At 42.7% G+C, this 6218-nt stretch overlaps 1 protein-coding gene across 1 annotated transcript in view; it reads left to right on the top strand.

Annotated features, from left to right (window-relative positions):
* Positions 1-6218, top strand: part of LOC109826589 (single-stranded DNA-bindig protein WHY2, mitochondrial-like) — a 35446-nt gene that overhangs the window by 26519 nt on the left and 2709 nt on the right. The gene's annotated exons all lie outside the window — the stretch shown is intronic.

Below are 6218 nucleotides of genomic sequence, written 5' to 3'. Positions count from 1 at the left end.
GATGACAAGAGTGAGCTTTGGTGGAGGTTCTGGAGGAAGGAGATGAACAAGAGTTTGTTTTTTTTGTTTTGTTTTTTTATGGCTGTAGAGAAGAAAACGAAATTACTGCTAGGGTTTCACACCACAATCAAGCAAGATAATTTTCATTTTTATTCTTCAATATCAATTCTGATTACATCCATCTCTTTTTTAAAGAAAGATTACAATTTTGGAAATCTCCCAGAATCTCTCTCAATTATTCAGCAATTAAAACTAAAAGAAAACTACCAAATCTAAACCATAATTTGAAATTCAAAAGTCAAATTCAAAATTAAAAAATACAACAGAATAGGGACCCTGATTAATCAATCTCAGCTACTGAATCTGTCATCAATCCTATCAGAACCAGATAATAGGAATCTGGTGCAAAGCTGGCGCACGACGTCTCCTACGTTGATAGACACGGCGAAAGTCCTGTGTGTGCTTCTGGATGTCCCCATCATTCTCCCCGGGTGGGAGAGAACTCGACCCTGTCGAGTTTAAATCAGAACGGCTATCATACTGCTCAAGAAGATCTGGATCTAGCCTCTGTAAGTCACCCTATCGAGCCAAGTGTCATCAGACTCAGGTCGTCCTTTCCAACGTACCAAGTACCTGCGGATACCACCATTGCTAGTAGAAACAATGTTATCATCAATAATAGTATCAATGTCTTGTGCTGTATATGTGGGTGATATCTGGGGAAGTGGAGGTAAAGTGGAGCTCTCAGAAATGGGCTCAGGGGTAGGCTCATCAACCAGTGGGTTGTCAGGGTTAAAATGTGGGCCTTTGTACTCTACTAAATCCTCAATATTAAAAGTCGAACCAATATTAAAACCTTCGGGAAGATCGAGAACATAAGCATTATCATTAATTTTCTTGAGAATTTTAAAAGGTTCTGCACTTCGCGCATGTAACTTTTTAACAGTTCCCGGAGGAAACCGTTCCGGACGTATCCGAACCATCATATAATCACCAACATTAAATTCTTTAAACCTCCTTAGATCTGCTCGCATTTTATAGTTAGCATTGTTGTCATTGATCTTCTTACTGATGTCTTTATGCAAGTCATGAATGCGAGATGCAAATGCAGATGCTGACTCAGATACTCTATGATTTGTAGACATGGGGACAAGATCTATAGGCTGTCTAGGTTTGTAACCATACACGACTTCAGCCGGACTGACACCTGTAGACCTATTAACAGAGTTATTATAAGCAAATTCAGCAGTAGGCAGATGTTGATCCCAATTCCTAAGATTCTCACCAACTAGCGATCTCAATAGGTTACCTAAGCTCCGATTGACTACCTCAGTTTGACCGTCAGTCTGGGGATGAAAAGCCGTAGAGAATTGAAGTCTAGTTCCCATTTTGTGTTAAAGGGTTTTCTAAAAATAACTTGTAAATTTAACATCCCTATCTGACACAATTGTTTTCGGAAGTCCGTGCAGTTTAACAACTTCGTTGAAGTATAGCTTGGCCACATGAGAAGCGTCGGAAGTTTTGAAGCATGGTATGTAGTGGGCCATTTTGGAGAAACGGTTCACAAACAACAAGGACATAATCTTGTTTTCTAATTGTTTTCGGCAGTCCTAACACGAAATCCATACTAACATCCTGCCATGAACAATTTGGCACAGGGAGAGAAGTGTACAAGCCAGTATTCTGCTTGCGTTGTTTCGCCAGCTGGCAGATATGACATCGACCCACTAGTCTAACAACGTCGCGTTTAATGCTTGGCCAATAGAAGCGGCTTTCAACTGCCTCGCCAGTCTTATTATTCCCAAAATATCCTGCAAGGCCTCCAGCGTGTAATTCCCAAATTAAGAATTCTCTCAGGGAGGTGTCGGGAATACACAACTTGCGAAAATGAAAAAAATATTCATCCTTCAGGAGAAAGCCATCAATTTCATGGGTCACTCCATCATTCAGCAAAGTATAAGCTTCGCTAAAATCAGGGTAGGATTCATATTGGTCTTTAACTTTCTCAAAGCCGATTACTTCCGCACTCAAAATGGAGAGGAGGTGCATGCGGCGGCTGAGTGCGTCGGCGGCCTTATTTTCTACTACTGCTTTATGTTTGATCGTGTAGGTATAATCCTGGAGGAACTCAACCCAACGACCATGTCTGGCGTTCAACTTCTTTTGGGAGTGAATATATCGAAGGGCTTCATGGTCAGAATATATGACGAATTCTTGTGGTAGCAGATAGTGACGCCAGTGTCGAAGAGATTATATTACCGCATAAAACTCTTTATCATAGGTGGAATAACGTTGCCTAGTGTCATTCAGCTTCTCACTAAAGTAAGCAACAGGATGTCCTTCTTGAGATAAGACTCCACCTATACCAATACCAGAGGCATCACACGCAATTTCGAATACTTTAGAAAAATCGGGCAGGTGCATAACAGGAGCCTGTGACATCCTTTGCTTGATCTTTTCAAATGCCTTGGTAGCAGCTTTTGACCATTCAAACTCACATTTCTTCAAGCAATCGGTAATAGGGGTCATGATGGTACTGAAGCCCTTGATAAACCGACGATAAAAAATAGCAAGTCCGTGAAAGCTTCGAACGTCTCTGATGTTCTTGGGTTCAGGCCATTCTTCGATAGCTCTAACCTTTTCAGGGTCAGCGAATACTCCTTCAGACGAGATCACGAATCCTAGAAAAATGACTTATGTAAGAAAAGTACACTTCTTAGGATTGGCATAAAGTTGCTCTTTTCTTAACACGACACAGACTTGACGCAGATGGCTCATGTGTTGCTCACGAGAGTTACTGTAAATAAGGATATCGTCGAAGTACACAACCAAAAATTTTCCCGTGAAGGGGCGGAGTACTTGAGTCATCACTCTAATAAAAGTGCTCGGAGCGTTAGTTAACCCAAAGGGCATGACCATCTATTCGTACAATATCTTTCGTCTTAAAAGCGGTTTTCCATTCGTCACCAGGACGGATGTGAATTTGATGGTAGCCACTCTTAAGATCAATCTTAGAGAAAATGGTGGCTCCAGACATTAAGTCTAGCATGTCATCCAACCGGGGAATGGGAAAACGATATTTCACCGTGATCTTGTTGATTGCACGACTATCCACACACATACGCCATGTGCCATCTTTCTTAGGCGTCAGTGATGCGGGAACCGCACAAGGGCTCGTGCTTTCTTTCACAAAGCCTTTCTTCAACAGCTCATCAACTTGCCTTTTCAGCTCTGCATGCTCATTGGGGTTCATCCGATAGTGAGGCAAATTGGGAAGGGTTACTCCCGAGACTAAATCAATTGTGTGTTGGATATCACGCATCGGGGGTAATTGGTCCGGGAGGTCCTCAGGGAAGACGTCAGAAAATTCTTCTAACACAGTAGCGACTTCTGGGGGAACCGCGTTAGAAATATCCTTCGGAGCTTCTCTAGCGGCGAGGGCGAAAATAGGAGCTCCGTTGGCCAATTCACGATTAATCTCTTTGACTCCAATCAGGTTAACGCCTTGGGAAGACTTGTTTGGATCAGGCTTCTTTTCATTTCCTTTTGGTTAAACCGGAAGGATCTTGACCTTCTTCTCGTCGTGCTCGAACAATAGCATGTTGGATCGCCCGAAGATATGAACGTCGTTATCAAATAATCAGGGCCTTCCAAGAATAACCTGACCCACATCCATTTTCAGAACATCGCACCAAACTTTGTCCTTATAAATGGCAAATTGAAGAGGGACTAAACATCTCTCTTGGACATTGAGTGCGGTGTCGTTAATCTATGATACCTTGTATGGATTAGGATAGGGTACAACCTTAAGACCAAGCTTAGCGATCACAGCTGAGGAGATCGCGTTAATATAACTTCCACTGTCCACGATCACTTTATAATTTTTATCACCAATCTTTGTGAACGTATGGAAAATGGAAGTACGTCTCCAATCATCAACAGCCTTGGGTTGAGAGATGACGCATCTGACAATTGAGACGGTAGGAGTTTCAATTTGTCTAAGACAACCTAAGATAGTATCATCTGCATCATCCTCGAAATCATCGGTATCATCGTCAACTTGATGGACAAACTCGTCACTGTCAGGTTCAGGTTCGTATTCGTATTGTCCATCGATGATAGCAACCTTGTGACGGGTTGGACAGTTCGCAGAAACATGCCCATACCCATGGCATTTGTAGCACTTGACGTGAGCGCCAATCTTGGAGAAATCTTTCTCCGGTTCCTTGCCTTTGGGGTCGACTTTAGACTGGGAAGAACTGAGGTTAGATCGACCCGGAGGATGACTAGAAGTAGAGGCACGGGAAGATTGGGAAGAATGAGCTCTGAAATCCTGACTCCTATAAGATTGATGAGATTTGGCTTCATCTAGGTCTTGAACTAATGCGTAAGCTTTCTCGAGGGTGTCTACTCCTTTAGCAAAGAGATCGGTTTGCAGATCGTTTCTTAATCTAGCTCTAAATTTCGACAAGACTTTCATTGGCGCCTCTTGTTCAATGGTGTTGCATCGAGTGAACAGTTCGTCAAATTGTGCAACGTAGTCTTTCGCAGATTTGGCTCCTTGAGTGAGACGATGCCACTTATTTAGCAATCAATGATAAAATGATGGCGAAAGGTATTTCTGTTTAAGTTCGTTGGTCATTTCTCGCCAAGTGGTAATCGGTAACTCACCTCTAATGTGTCTCAACGTTTCGAGGTTGGTCCAATATTGGCAGGCAGGTTCGGTAAGTTTCATGGCGGCGAACTTGACCTTTCGGGGTTTCGTCAGGGCGTACCAATCAAAGTAACGATCCATGCTTTTCAGCCAGTCCAAGAAAGCTTGTGGGTCGAGCTTACCATCAAAGGTAGGTGCATTGACCTTAATACTCCTCAGGTATTGCGCATCCGGATCAGGTACATGTTGATCTAGGGGGCGCTGAACGATGTTTCCATAGCCTTGACCTTGTAGCGGTGGGGCGATATGTTGATAACCTTGATCTTGCGGCGGCAGGGTTGCAATACGTGTTTCCTCGATCCTAGCGAGCCTTTCATTGGTAGCTCTACTCTCTTGGGCTAAGTTACCTACTGTTCCTGCTAGCTCAGCGATTTGCTTAATTTCGGAGAACTTAGGATTTGCACTGCCTGACATGCTGGACTCACTAATTGATTCACTTGACTCTCCTAATCGATAGGGTAGACCCGTGCGAGTGAGCATGCACTAACAACTAGATGATATGAAATGGTGCACAAAAATTAAATGAGATGACTGATTTTTTTTTATAATAAAGACTCAACAAATTTAAAATTTCCTAACCTAGAACCATGCTCTGATACCAAAAATGATGCGAAACAATGTAATGCAGGTACGAAGATTGACAACAATGCTTCGCCAAATCAGCGATCGAACTAAGCAGGAAATTCAAGAGTGAAATGAAGCGAACGATGGTTTTTAAGCAAAAATTACAATGTAATACCTTTGTAAAATTATTCTGATAAATAATGTAATGATTCGTTCTCTTAATACAGTTCAAATTATAATATTTAGAGAAACAGAAATACTTAGCAACAGATTCATTCGCTCACTAATCAAACTGAATACAGCACAAGCACAATCGATAATAATATTGATAACAACATGCATGCAACAGCAGTTCCAAAAATATTTGGGCGAAAGAAAGTTAAACCTTCGTCGGGTTGAACTGGATCGACGGGAGGCTCCTCTGGAGGTGGTTCGTACACGCCGAAGATGAGGGGAGGAAGTTCTCCTCCGAGAGCCACGTAATTGGGATGAAGTGGTGCGTCTGGATTGAAACGCCTATGAAACGAACTGATGCCTAACTGGGCTTCCACACTTCTGACAATCTGATGAGTCACACGTTCGACGTATTCGGGCACAGTCTTGAACGTCTGATAGTCGAACTACGGGGAAAGCTGTAAATCAACTATACCAGTCTCTGGATCAAGCACGAACTCGTAGTCTTCAGCGTCAGGATCAGCCATGCACCAATGGCCAACAAAATCGGACTATAACTATGCTTCAGCAGATCTGACAATACGAATGGGTCTAAACTGAAACAAATCTGAACCAACTTAGATCCGGTTCAAATCTGAACCAAAATAAACCAACCAAATAAATAGGGGCCTGAACAAATTAGATCAGATCACAATACTCCTCCTCTTCACTCGTTCTGAGGAAAGAAGAAGACGCGACAGGGGAAGGGGGACAGGCGGGCGACGGA

The sequence above is a fragment of the Asparagus officinalis genome, chromosome 10 (assembly GCF_001876935.1).
Source record: "Asparagus officinalis chromosome 10, Aspof.V1, whole genome shotgun sequence".
Taxonomy (NCBI): Eukaryota; Viridiplantae; Streptophyta; class Magnoliopsida; order Asparagales; family Asparagaceae; genus Asparagus; species Asparagus officinalis.
The sequence above is the reverse complement of the archived record's forward strand: the minus strand, read 5'-3'. Positions and strand labels throughout refer to the sequence as shown.